Here is a 14,026-nt window from a genome sequence, read left to right on the forward strand (position 1 = left end):
AGTGACCAGATGCTGCCTTAAGATGTGCTTCCAGGAGAAAGGAAAATCCCCTCAACTTCTTTGCAACACTCGCACTTTATTTGGAAGGCCTAGAACTCACACAGAGCCAGTTCTGGGAAGGATTTGTGTCTTCCTCTTAACCATCCAGCAGCAGCTGAGGAAAAGTTCTCCAGAGCAATAGCACAGCTTTTTAAGTAGGATGCTTGCAGTGACTTGCTGCAGCTGCTCTTAAAGGTGAGGGGGGAAGCCTGCAAGCCATCTTAGAGCTTGCATTTGGAAAGAAAGCATTCATAAAGCCTGTAGAATGACCCCTTGCATCTTCTGGATTTGGTACTGTGCCCTGTGGGTCTTCAGTACCTGTTGCAGCAGATGCATTCTTCAGGGGGGAGCCTGGGGGCTCCAAGGGTTGTCCTATACAATTTGCTTTTTTGAAGGCCTCATCCTGCCAAAAATTCCTGAGAGGAAGTAACTTGATTCTAAACATGCTGTTAGTTATGAAGTAAAAAACCCCACAGTTGCATGCCACTAGGTGTCAGACAAACTACATGGTTCAGCTGGAGAGGAAGCTCTAGCTGAGGGGTTTTGTTCACTGTTTATGCACTTGCATAACACTTTGGACAGGGCCCAAGGAAAACAATTAGACATTTGAGTTTATTTTTGTTTGCATGAAATAGTAAATATGCTGTTGGGTCAGACTCTCCTCTCATTTCCCCCAGGGCAAAACGGAAATAAACTTTTGTCAAGAGTTATGCCACCCTGGAAAACAGCAATTGCTTTTAGTCTCATCAGCAGATCCTTCTCATCTAGAGTGCTGTGGTTTTGTATTCTTTGGATAAAGCTGGTCTCTGAGTTTTAGGCAACTAGTGGAATTCTTGTGGAAGGTGAGTGGGTTGGTTCTGCTTCAGCAGAAATGAAAGCCATGCAGTAAACATCAGATACGATGTTTTTCTGTATAGGAACATCCTCAATTCTTAGTTCACTAGGATAAAATTGGTGCAGATTGGAAGTCTTTATTATGAAGAATAATGCCTAACTCCTACAGAATAACAATGAAATATATGCAGATTCACCTAAAATTGTTTCCCAATCTCCACAACACAGTTCAGCCTTAAGAGGAGAATTTGTCCTTTGTGGCTACTGTTCTGCTGCTTCACTGGTGCAGCTGCAGAGTTCGGTTTGTATAGCTGGCTGCAATTCAACACATAAATGAGTTGTCAAAATTATGTTTATGTGTTTTATATAACATGAATAGGCAGGTCACTGTTTTGCACATAAATATGTATGTATCTGAATACTTTACAGGCTAAAATCCCCTCTGGAAACAGCACAAAAGTTCACGCTCAATGTATTGATTTTTATATGCTAATGCGTGCACCTCCCTCTGGGACAAAAGCACATTCCAAAGGAAAAAAGTGCATGGCTTGTCAAACATGAAGATTTCTGAAGCAGTTCCATATTTCTAAACTCTTGATTCTTACTAGGGACATGTGCAGTATTCAGTATTTAAGGATCAGACTGTGACCTTTGACAGGAACATTGCCAGGAAAACTAAAGGGATATTAGGCCAGAAAGAAAGAGTCTGAGGCATAAGAGTATAGAGACGCTCAATTTACTCAGTGTCTTGAATTTCTATCTAAATGATTGTGCTTCCTTGTTATTTGTGAATCGCTGCATGTATGTCCCAGTAGCAATATTAAAAGGTGGAACATGAGTGGAATACAGGCTGTTTTTAAAAAGCAAGTATATATTTCCACTCTGAATTGATAATTGCTAATAAAAATAACATTAACACATGAAAGTCAAATGTAAATATTCTTAAAATAATTTTAAGATCCTAAGTAGTTTCAGATATTATATCATGGGCATCAGATATTCAGACATCGATTGATGCAAAATTATTTTTGAAAGGTTTTCATAATTTGCTTTCTATTTCTGAACTTTTGAAAAGAGTACTCTTCACCATGAGGTTTAGAGATTTAAATTTTGTTACAAAACCTGAGATTCTTAGATGCTGCATAACGCCAGAGTCAGGAAAATCTTTAAATCGTGTAGACTTGTGACATAATTATGAGGCAGCAACAGTATGTATTAGGGGCCCTTATCCTTCAGTTGGAGGGTGCAATTTTGAGGTAGCCCTATAAAACAGCTGATGTAGCATCATAAATTGCCTTCCCATTCAGAAATAGAATAACTGGTGCTGGGGAGAAGTGTGAAGGCAGAGGAGGCTGTCTCGCACCTTCCCCGCCATGGCCTCTGATGTGCATCTCCGACACCTCTGCAGGGACCCTTCTCTCCCCCAGGAGCCTGGAGACAGCTATTGACTGGCTGTAATTTAGCACAGGAGAATAAATAGCACCTCAAAAGCATGGCCTGGGACTGGTGATTCTCACTAAGTCTGAATTTCAGGTAATCACAGACTAAATCTGAACTGCATTGAAACCTTCTTGGAGTTAATTCCCCAGTGACTCCTCCTTGGGATTTCTTTTCATCAGTGAAGAGCTGAGGTCAGGGCACAGCCAACCTCAGGGTAGTCTCAGGTTTAATCCCTCCCTGAAAACTCTGTGTATGCGGCACTGTGTGGTATTTACACTGAAATACTGACTCATACAGTGACATTTGTAGTTGCTTTTTAGGGCAGAAGAGTTGTCTTTAAGCTTCTGTCCCTCATTTTGAAGTTTTTTTTCTCATGTACTCTGCTACCCTGTGACTCATGCACAAAAAGAGCTGGGATACACAATCTTTTCCTATTCCACAATGCACAGCTTTTCAATAGCTAGAAGTGGCTGCCGAATAGTTACCTCTTCTACTGCACAGAGGTGAAAGACATTATTAACCTGTGCATCACACCCAATGAAACTGGAGTCACCTGATGTGTCACTCTAAGTTACATCTTAAAAATAAAACCTGGTTCTGGTCAGTTGAATAAAAGGAATTTATTTAGCTGTAGATGGATACATTGCGAAGCCTAGGGACTCTTAGAGAAAGCCCTCAAGTTGTGAGCAAGTTTTGGGTGGAATGAAATTTTCAGTACAGAATGCTGTCTGATTAGCAACTGTAAGTAATAATAATACAATACAGAAACTGCAGTCTTCTGACTCCTGTGATCTCCAGATAGGCTCAGTCTTTTCTGCCTGAAGTTGCTGTATGAAAAGAAACCTCACTGATGATTTAGAGTGACTGCGTGATTCATTCATTGCTTCTTTTTTATGTCTTGCCTACATTATTACTTTCTTAATATCATTTTAATAAAAATGTCATTGTAGCCCCTCTGTTACAACATTTTCCTGGAAGATTTCTTCCCATTGTTGTTTAGATTTTTTAATGAGAAACCTGCTCTAGTCTTGCAGCAATATATTTAGAAATCCAGTTTTACACAGGGGCATTTGGGGAGGGAATTTGCAATCAAATTTTATGCAGCTAATTGGGGTGCTCAGAAACGCATACTGGAGATGCATCTCACTTTCCATTTGCCCATTCACACCTTATGCATTTTGAGTTTTGCCCAGTTTAGATACCTAAAACCTGCAATGTGAATGTCTCCTTTTCAGAACCACAAATGTAGTATATGGCAAAGATACAGGGAGATGTTCTATGTGGCTTAAATATGAAAGCTTCAAAACCTAGAGGTTTTTTGCTTTATACTTGAAAAAAAAAAAATCAATTCAAGCTTAACCTGTGTAACTGTAGCTTCCGTGACAGGGTGGAATTGCTTCTATTCCTACGAGCCCTGATTTGCCTCTGAAGATTTTTGCTATTTAATGATGGTGTGGGAAACAAAGAAGATTTTCTTCTTTTGTGCCACAATACCCATTAAATCCTAACCAGCAGCAGTGTTCTGGGTAGGGTATAAACTGTTGCATTTGGACTTCCTTTGCAGTAAAACAGATGTTTCTTCTTGGGAGTTTTTAATCTGTGAGGACAGTGCTCTGAACCTTTTATTAAGATCTAGATCCAGTTGGCAGATGATTATGTGAGGTCTCATTGTGAAAACCATCTTGTAGAAGTTAAATGGCACATTTCTAGTGTGCGGGTGTGTGCATACTTGTATAAAGACACACATATATGTGCATTTTTTTTTATTTGTACATAAAATCTCTTGTTTCTCTTAGTTAGCTCTTAATTGTGCAAAACTGACCTGACTAAACCAGAAATTGTTTCATGTATTACTATCCATAAGAAAATTTTGGAAGCTAGAGGAAGCTTTTGGGTGACATTTTTACTTGTTAAGAAGGTCTATTGAGGATATCTAGGAAGAACATATTCCAGCTCTTGAGTTGCAAATTGGATTCTTGCCGTGATTTGTCATCTTAAGGACAGCATGGATGAAGAACAGTAGAAATGTATTTTGAGTCCTTAAGTCGCCTGAATGGAATTTGAATGTATTGAGTAAGCACAACTAGTTAAAAGATGTCAGTAAGAGGGTGATCTCTTTCAAGATGAGGACACATTTTACATATTGTGCCTCTTTTTCCAAACCAACTTTAAGACCTCAAAGTCCCGTAGACAGAAAGTAACCACAACATTTTGTAATTTTCAGGAAAGTGTTGCTGGAATAACAAGCGCACCTAAATCTAAAACTAGAAATGGTTGTCAATCTCCTCCATCATGTTTAGTAGGAGTCTAAGACTCAGTAGTTGCAAGACTACCCCTGAATCCTATGAAGCTACTTTTAAGAGAGCCAGCTTCTTGAGGACTGTTCCCTAAATCTTTCTGCACCATAATATGTGCTCATGGTAGAGGTGCTTCTGTGGGAACAAATAAATTCTTAACTATACTCATATGTCATACTACATGATGTACTGCCCAGAGACCATGTACATGTCTCGTTTAGCACTAAACTTACTCTTCTGCATCCTCAGATGTAGTAGATGTACAATAGCCAGCGACTGAATACAGACTCCTTATTGCTGTTAGTCTTGCTAAGTGTAAATATGAAAAATGGAGAAATAGTGCAAAGCCCTGAGATCCATGCCCCAGCTTCCTGTGAAGATGCTAATTAAAGGGATGTCAGATTTAAAAAAAGCATGCAAAATCAGTCCAGGAAAATAACGCTGCCAGTAGCTGTTCCTGTGTTGAAATTCTAGACAGTCCCTGGAGATAGTGGTGAAAAAAAATTCTGCTGTGATTGCAAAAAGAACAGTAACTGACTAAACCCAAAAGTCTGCCTTGAATGTGAATGTCACTTTTTTTTCTCCAGTTTATTTTGTACCCAAGCCAAAATTCTAAATTTCACCTTTATGTCTCTGCCTATAGAAGAGCACCTCTCATTAATCTGTTTTGGCAGATACATAAAATTTATCCACATGATATTGTTCAACATATAAAATTTAATTATATTTTGTAATATTTGTACTTGTAAATTCCATTATGCAGAACACGCACTGAACAATGTACCTACAGGATTTAATTATGTCAGCTATTATTAAATTGTGGAATGGGAAAGGCATACATAAAGATTTCCTGCACGCCATCAAGGAGACCAGTGACGACAAAGCTGCAAATTTTGCCCCTGCAATGTCTTTGCATTATGTTGGGATCTAATGGGGTTAATAATTCCTGACAATGCTCAAAATATTATTTCGTCAGACCTTACAATGCTACAGCTGCAGGGAGGAGCAGGAAAACCTTTTGTGAATGAAGGAAACCTAAGAGAAGTGAAGGCATTACATACACTCATGCATTCTGCATGTGCTAAGAGGACTTTGTCTAAATATCCTAGTTGTGACCTGAATCCCTATCTAGACAGTAAATCGGCCACTACTTTTAAGAAGAGGTAAGAAATAAATATATCTCCTTGTGGCTGAAGATGAAACAGAGAAGACAAAGATGTAGGCTGGGGAATAGGAACACATCAAAGAACTGACCGTGTCTATCACATTCCCTGAAGCAGCTGCACTACATGTTTTCTTGGATTACCCCTATGTGAATGTGACTTCATGGGTGCTCTCAGGCACCATGGCTGGAACTAGCTCTCTTAGGCAACTCTTCTAGCCTGCCAGGAGAATGAATGAAAAGTTTCCTGCCACCATAGGTATACAAGGTTTGCTGCCTTCCTGCCATACTTTTACAGATGCCATGCATGTTTATTTGTAAACCTTGATGTATGTTTCTTCTTTGCAGCTGCTTCTGTTGATTGTCAGATGCATTCGGGTTTAGTTTATCTGGCTATTGCAATGCACTGAGATTAGGAATGAAACTGCCTGTCTAAACAGAAAGGTAAATGCAACTCCTCCAGCTGGTTTGGAAGACACCTCTTGCTAACAGGCTGGAACACCTCTTCAGCACTTGCTAGAGATGAGTGTCCAACAGCATTCATTCCCTATGCTCAGCATGAAATGAACTGCACGCTGAAGTTCATTCCAGGTTGAAATTTACTTTATGCTAAAAAACTTGGGGAAAAAGAGAGATTTATAAAGTATGTGCATGAACCCAAAAAAGAAACACAGACGAAAATGAAGGTACAAAGCAAGGTAGATGCAAGTAGGAATTCAGCAGATTGCTAACTTGTAAAAAGCACGATAATCATCTGGGATGCAAAGCAAAACACCATAATAAAGAACAAATGATTATAAATACTGTGTTTCTTCCCCTCTTTGCCAGGATAAGTAAACATGAACAAATGTGCCAACTTGTTCCGTCCATATGTTTTCACAAGTGCATTTTTGTTTGATATGAAAGAGATGCTTTTCCATGATGTGATCTGATTTTTATATTACTGTATGTTACTTTAATCTAAAATCTGATTATTTCTGGGAAAAGGAAAATTAATCTACCCAGCTGTGTCCTTTGTGGAAACAGGGAGGACAGTGTTGTTGAGTTCTTCTATTACTCCTGTAAAGGGTTTTGCTAACTCTTTGAGGTCCACACCTTCCCTCTGCCACCCCTTGGAACTGTTCTGATCTTTGTTCATCCTTTTAAATGGTGGAAGTGGTCTTCTGGCTCACATGAAAGCTTGTTCTATGTAGATCACATGTTTCTGCCAGGCCTGTTTAGCTCATTGTAATAATAAACCACAAACGGGTTCCAAAAAAAAAGTGCCTCTGCATTTCAATTTGTTTTCTTTTAGCATAACTTCAGAGATCAGAATGTAAGATGAAACACAAATCTGCTTTTGTTGGCCTGTATCCTTGGTGTATTATGACAAGTGAATTATTGCAGGCTTTGCGGGAATACATTATGGGGTATATTATGGCCCTGAGAGTCTGTAGAGTTCTGGAGGAAGAAAGAGATTTAGCTATTTAGTCTATGAGTCGTGTCGGGACGCGCCGCTTGTGGCAGAGAGTGTCTTCTATGGGGAAGTGCAGGGACCTCAGTGACATACGAGCTCCTTCCTGGCCTCATGCTGCTGATTTGAAATATGAGGATCACGGTAATGAAACCTGTCAGCCAAGTCCTGGTGTCACTGGTGTCTGCTGCTCTGCTGTGGGTGACAGTCGCCTCCCAAACCAGCGTCTGCTGAACGCACACGTCCTGGTTGATGTGGCTGATGGTGGCCTGGGAGAGGGAACCTGCCTGCACGAGTCCCTGCTCGCACGTGCAGGGGTCCCTGCGATTTTGAGTGCAGGTATAGCAGGAGAGGTACAGTTACCCACCACTGTAACACCAATTATTTTGTTGCAATTTTAGGTAGGCTGGCAGCCCTGTTACCCAGGCTGCTCATTATTTCCCACAGTAAAACTCTGGTTTTCGTTTTCCACAACTTTTCCAAAACTTCATTTAGGCGAATTTTCCATGCCTTGGGCAGGTTTTATTTCTGAAAGTATCAGTCAAAGTAGTTCTGCTGTTTATGAGAACAAGGCGAAGGGTAAACAATGCATTGGTTTCCAAGGCTAAAAAAGGTTAGGTGACCTTTTCTTTGGGAAGTTCAAGTGCCTTGGAGCTTTGGAGTAGGGGCTTTTGGTTTGGCACAAGAGCTGCCTTTATGTCAGGGATGTGCTTTTTGGTCCTTTAGGGAAAATCCACTCATGCTTTGCCAAGTTATAAACAGTTGAAAAATTGCAATTTATTCATACTCAGAAGAAACTTGTTAGAATTTAGCAATGAAAATCTCTGTGGTGTGTTGGAGCCTCCACAGCTTCCTGTGCTTGGCATCGCATGCTCCAGGCTCAGGCTACAGGGACAGTGCCAGAAGGACTTTGTCATGGCCATTTCCCACTTCTTGGTCTGTAGCATGGTCAGAGCTGATGCACACCTATCTTTCTTGTGACTCCTCTGTCCTTTGCACCCAGACAGGCTGAAAGAGGAACAACAGTGTAGACAGAGAGACTGTGAAATCAGGTGGGGAGGCTGACCTTCCAGGGTGTAGGGTGAGAAAGGGACTAGCTGGACATGGAGATTAGGATGAAATGCTGGGGAATTGAGGATACTGAGGACGCACTGGGTTTGAAGTCAAGTGCTAGGATGTGTATCTGTGGGAAATGTCTATTTTTACCATCAGGCAGATATATTTCTTCAGCAGAGCAAATTGTACTTATTTCTACTCCTTCCAGAAGTACCTTCATGTTGCTGTTTGATGTCAGGTTGAGAAGCAATATCTAGGTATTATTATTGTTGTTGTTGTTCATTAGTTTTATTCAAGTACTACTGGTGTTCTGTAAGTATTCACAAAGGTACTGTAGCGACGTTATTTTTATTGCTGCTTCTGTCATTGACATACATATGACTTATATGACAGACATAACAGTCTCCTTGTTTTGGCCCCTTCCACACAGTAGGAGATTACATTCATACATGGCTTACTTGGCTTATAATTAACCACTGATAGTTATCATATTCATTGTTGCAAGAGCATCACCAAAGAGCAAGGTTAATAAGCAGAGCGTGCAGGATCTGCATGTATATGGTTTTCACAGGCACACATTGCAGGCGTGGGAGAATGGACAAGACATTGCACATACTTTTGCAAATTCTTTTGTGAATTTATAGCAACACGGGCTCTCCTCCTGCCCCCACATTTAGTCAGGACACCTGCACACTGGTGTGTTTATTTTGCGTAGGTGTTGCAAACTCAGACCCTCTGCTCAGTGTTGTGTTTCACAGGGCTGTGCTAGCAACCTGCCGGACCTTGGTCTTTGGAAGGACAACTCCTCTCCAGTCTCTTCTCTTCTCCTTTCCCATCGTGTGCGTTTTCTAGCTCTTAATGCCTGTTTCTCAGCCTCTTCTTGGCTACCAGCAGCCCACAGTCGCAGGTCCGGGCAATGCTCTGCTGGTTCGGCAAGGCTCCCCCCAGGGCCAATGGGGGTCCTGTGGGGAGAAGCATTGACTGGCTGCTGGGGAGCAGGACCAGATCCGAGTGTGAAGTGCTGACGTTGGCAGCACTGAGGGAAGCTGTCTGTGGGCAAACAGAGCCGGCACGTTGCTTAAAAGTCTATGGGGTCTTGTTCGGTCAAAACAGAGCCGCTGCCAAACTGCTAATTGTAGCTCTATTTTTTCCCTCCTGCCTTCACAGGTTAAGAATGGAAATTCATGCCTTTGCAGAGCACCCTGCTTCCCCGTAGCTCTGGGGGGACTCTAATCCGCTACCACCTCCTGCGGTGGTTGGCTAGCTGTCTGACAGTTTTCAGCATCACTTTTTAAGACATTTTTCTTTTTTTCAAATGCTTCCCTTACCTTGGCCTGACATATGGTTTTGCTTTAAGAGCAAAATGGTTTTCCACAGGCAGCTGGTGAGGTCCCTGAACACATGTTCCTCCAAAACACAGAACCCTAGAAGACATCAGTTCCCAGTAGAATGGTTACTTACGTACAGCTGCAGAGCACTGCTTTAAAGTTTTGGAAAATAATATTGCAGTCATCTGACATCATTTAGTCACTTTGATTAGTTTCTTGTGCATGATTGCCGAATGTCCTGAATAATGACGAATGAGGGTCCTTCGAAGATCACGTCTATATGCTTAAGTAACAACCAGAAAATAAATCATAATTCGTTTCAGAGCTAAAACCAGGGAAAATGGCCCCAGGATATAACCAGATTAGCTGGACAGCATTTAAAACAAAGGTAGTTACAAAATACATGTATTGTGGCCAAAAGTATTGTTTGAAAAGAGGGTTCTCCTTGCTTTCCAGTCTTAAATAAGGTGGGGAAAATGTTCTTTCAGAAAAGGAAACAAGGGAATTAAAGAGACAAAGGCCAGCTTAAGAAACAAAACCACATCCATTCACCCACAAGTTTTCTCATCTTTGAATGCCTGTGGAAGAATGGGCAGGTTGTAAAGCCAGAAGAAAAGAATGTATTTCTTCCTGAGAATAGGCACTGCATTTGGGCAAGTTGATCCAATTCCTGTGTCTATAGACAGAAACTTGCTCTTTCCTCCAGGAGCTCTGTCGCTGCCACTTGCCCCCTACCCTGCTGTAGAGTCCATCAGCCCCAGCAGCATGTGCTGCTCTTCGCCAGACACTGAGCCGAGCTTGAGCAGTAAAGGCGAGAGAGGCAGCGAGGGCTCCACACTGGCGTTTGGCACGGGGCATCTCAGGAGCATGCTGGGGGATCTTTTCTGTAAGGGAATGTCTGACCTGGCTATTTTAGAAATCTCTATTTTTGGTTCTTCCCCCACATTAAATAGAGCCATTCATGACAGTCTGCTCACATGCTGTGTCTTTCCTGTCCCAATTGTATTTTTAAGTGGCTGCTTGGGCCAGCCAGCACTGTTGCCTTTCAAGTGTAGGACTCTTGGTTTTCCTGTACAGTTTCTTGTGGTCTTTAATGTTTGCACTCACAGTATATGGCTGAGTCCCTAACTAAAGGCATTAAAAAAAAAAGAAAGAAAAAAAGAGAAGTGGTCCATGGATGGCAGTCCTATCTGACGGAGCACCCCAAAGGGCAAGAGGTCATTCTAGGGGTGCCCACTCTTCCTGCCTGCAAGTTGGATGTGCCTTGTAGTAACTTAAATTTCCACACTAGTGAAGCAGCTCAGGCGAATGGATGACAGACACAGTGCCTGTGAGAAGGCTTCTTGACAGCATGATTTGCTCCTTTCCTTTCTCCTGCACTCTCGGGTGCAGGAGAGCATGGGAGGTACGTGGCTGTGCTTTTGCGGTGGGTCACGGTTGGTACTACTGCAGCTGCGCTGGGCCATCAGGGAATCTCAGAATAGCCATGCATGGTTTCCTCACTTCTTTTCCTCTTTTCTGGGCTACCCTGGATGGAGAGCAGAAGTCATTCATAATTTAATGTGTTTGAATTTCTGTCCCACTCTTTCCAGGGTCTTCTCAGCTTGGCAAGTTACTATCCAAGCAACAACCAAGCTATGCTTACTTTTTTTTGTCATGGGTTTTTCCATCTACTTCTTTCATCAGATTGCTGCTGGTGAGAAGGCTGAGAGCAGCATTAGCTCGGATCAGAACTGTAGTGGGAAGATACTTTCAGTCTGTGACTAAATTGTAACCTGGAGGCCAATGCACCCAACAGTGAGAGCTCATAAATGCTGTCTGGTACCATTGGGATGGTACCTTACGCTTGGAGCTAGAGGCTTTGCTCAAGAGACTGTGCCCATTGATAGAAACAAGTGGTTAGGAGTCTCTATAAAAGTGTCATGTTGATTTGAATTTAAAAACAACCTATGAGAAAGCAGATTAGTATTTTTCTTAGCCTTCCACTACTGAGCTTCATTTCCTTTAAAGCACTCCTTTGAGATAAACTGAATGTTGTTTGGTTTTAGCTGAAGACAAGTAAAGGCCTACTTGGTATTTTGGTATTAGCAATTTGGTATTAAACTGTACAGGGCCATTTTCCTTTTAATGCCAAAAGTTCATGTATTCATCTTTATCCTGTCTACATGTTGGATAATGGTTTTTGCCATGATAAAAACTGCAGGATGATTTTTAGACAGGAAGCTGAAACTGCTTGAATCTGAAGTGCTAAAATGTGACAACCATTGCATGTATTTTTAAAATGGGCGTGAAAAATCACAGCTATCTGCTTTCAATAAAGAAAGAGCAGGAAATTCACAATAAAACAATAAACCCATAAACCTTAAAATATGCACATGCAACAGGTGCTGATATGTATAACAATATTAGAATGCAATAAAATGTCTCACTGTTGTCCAAAAAGAACCACCAGGATACAGCATTTGGCTACGTTCTGCCCTTGACGTGAATTAGTTCAGATATCCAAAGCTAACATGTGTTAGATAAAGAGACGGAATTTCTTCGGGAAATAGAACGGAAAGCATGTTCTGGTTCAAATCACTTTCTTTAGTCTATTGAGAGGTCTCTATTGTTTTGGAGGTTTTTAGCTCTTTTTTTCCTGACGGATGATTCACCTGGAATGTGGATTTATCACCCTTTCATTCCCCAAATTTCTGTGACTATGATTAGCTCCCAGAGATGCTAGTGAGGTGAGGACTGTATGAATTTTGCCCACCGTACAAAATGGAAGCAAACAGGCTTTGATTTCTTTGTCTGTGCGAGCTCTGTCCTTCTGCCCTGCTCCTGTTAGAGCTGGTCTGCCTTCCTAGCATCAGCTGAAACTGAGAGCAAAGCTCAGCACATTTTGTGGCCTCCTTTTTTTGGGACAGAGCATGAGTGGTGTGAGAGCAGAAAGGAGGTCTGCTCAGTGAGTATCCAGTGTGCAGCTGCCGAGAGCTGGGCTTGGAGGGGTGAAGTTCCGAATCCCTGCTTGGCGCACTCTCTGAATTTAGTTTAGTATGTAGCTGAAAGGGATATATTAGATACAGACACTGAGTAACAGCCAAAGGTAGACTGGAAAAGGAGAACAGTACTGCAGTCTCTTCCTATCTAGGCTGATTAAATACTGCAGAAGCACTGTTAAAAGTGTGACTGCAATCTTCAAACTGTCCTTGACACTTTATCTTCATGGCATCACTCACTGAAAGAACAAGTTCTCTGCCCAAACCCTCATTTTCTAGGCTGACTCTGAAAATCTATGGCAATATCTTTGGTTTTAGAAATAACACTGGTGTCACCAGATATTCTCTTGCAGATCTCCGATCTAGACTGCTCCATTTTTCAGATTTATCAGCTGGTTTCAAGGTTATGGTTTAGGTGAATAGCAACCTAGGATCAGATACATTTTTGGTGCAATGTGCAGCTCCACATAAAGGGTGGTGGGAGCAGTTGGAAAGCTTTTGTTTGTAGATTTATGCGTATTTACTGCATATTTACTTTTAGAAAACCTCAGTTATGTTTTAGGCTGTGGGATCACCTAGATCCCCTAGACATAGAGTGGAAGCTATGGGTCCAATCCCTTTCTCTAGAACTTACTCTGCTTTTGTAGGCTTGACTTCGGGGCTATACCAGCAGGAGATACCTTCACCTTAAGTATAACAAAATACCATATAGTAGTCAGCCTTTTATAACCCCTTGGTCTTGGGTGAAGCAACAACCACTTTTGTGAACATTGTGTTTTCTCTTGATCGTGGCCAAGACATTAAAAATTCCCTTTGTAATGAAGGGAAATTAATCGAACATACTTAAGTAGATCCAATATTGTAGTAAATGGGAATCAAGAAAAGGAAACTGCTTCTAAAATCATGTATACAAATCTTTACATTTACAATGTATACCCATTTCCATAATTTTTAAAAAAACATTTTAGTGAAGTGATTAGAATCAAATGCAGTAGGAATTGAGTAGCTGGGTACAATTCCTTGAAGGATGTCCACAGTTTCAGGTATGCCCATGAGAACTAGGCTTTGTGTTAGAGACATTTTTTATCATAGCTGAAATAGTCATAATTACGACTTAGATATTTTTTCAGTTTTAAATTGAAGTCTGTTGGGTTTGAAAGTATTTATAAAATCTAGTGTGTGTGTTCACCTGAAATGAGGAGTAGGGGTATGCAAAGAGGTAATGATGACAGAGGTGCTAATAGGCTGTTTCCTGCACACAACATCATATTCACATAGTGGCCAAGCCACTGTTCACTAAGGTCTATTGAAGAGCTCCCATGTCAGTGGACCCTAACTCCTGAGTTATGAGGTCTGAAGGGATTACAGAGAAAAAAAAGACTTTGTCTTAATACAGAACATTTGCAAGGAAAAAAAAGCGAGTTCCGAAGATGAGG

Source organism: Haliaeetus leucocephalus, unplaced genomic scaffold (assembly GCF_000737465.1).
Source record: "Haliaeetus leucocephalus isolate CR32 unplaced genomic scaffold, Haliaeetus_leucocephalus-4.0 Scaffold439, whole genome shotgun sequence".
NCBI classification, from domain to species: Eukaryota; Metazoa; Chordata; class Aves; order Accipitriformes; family Accipitridae; genus Haliaeetus; species Haliaeetus leucocephalus.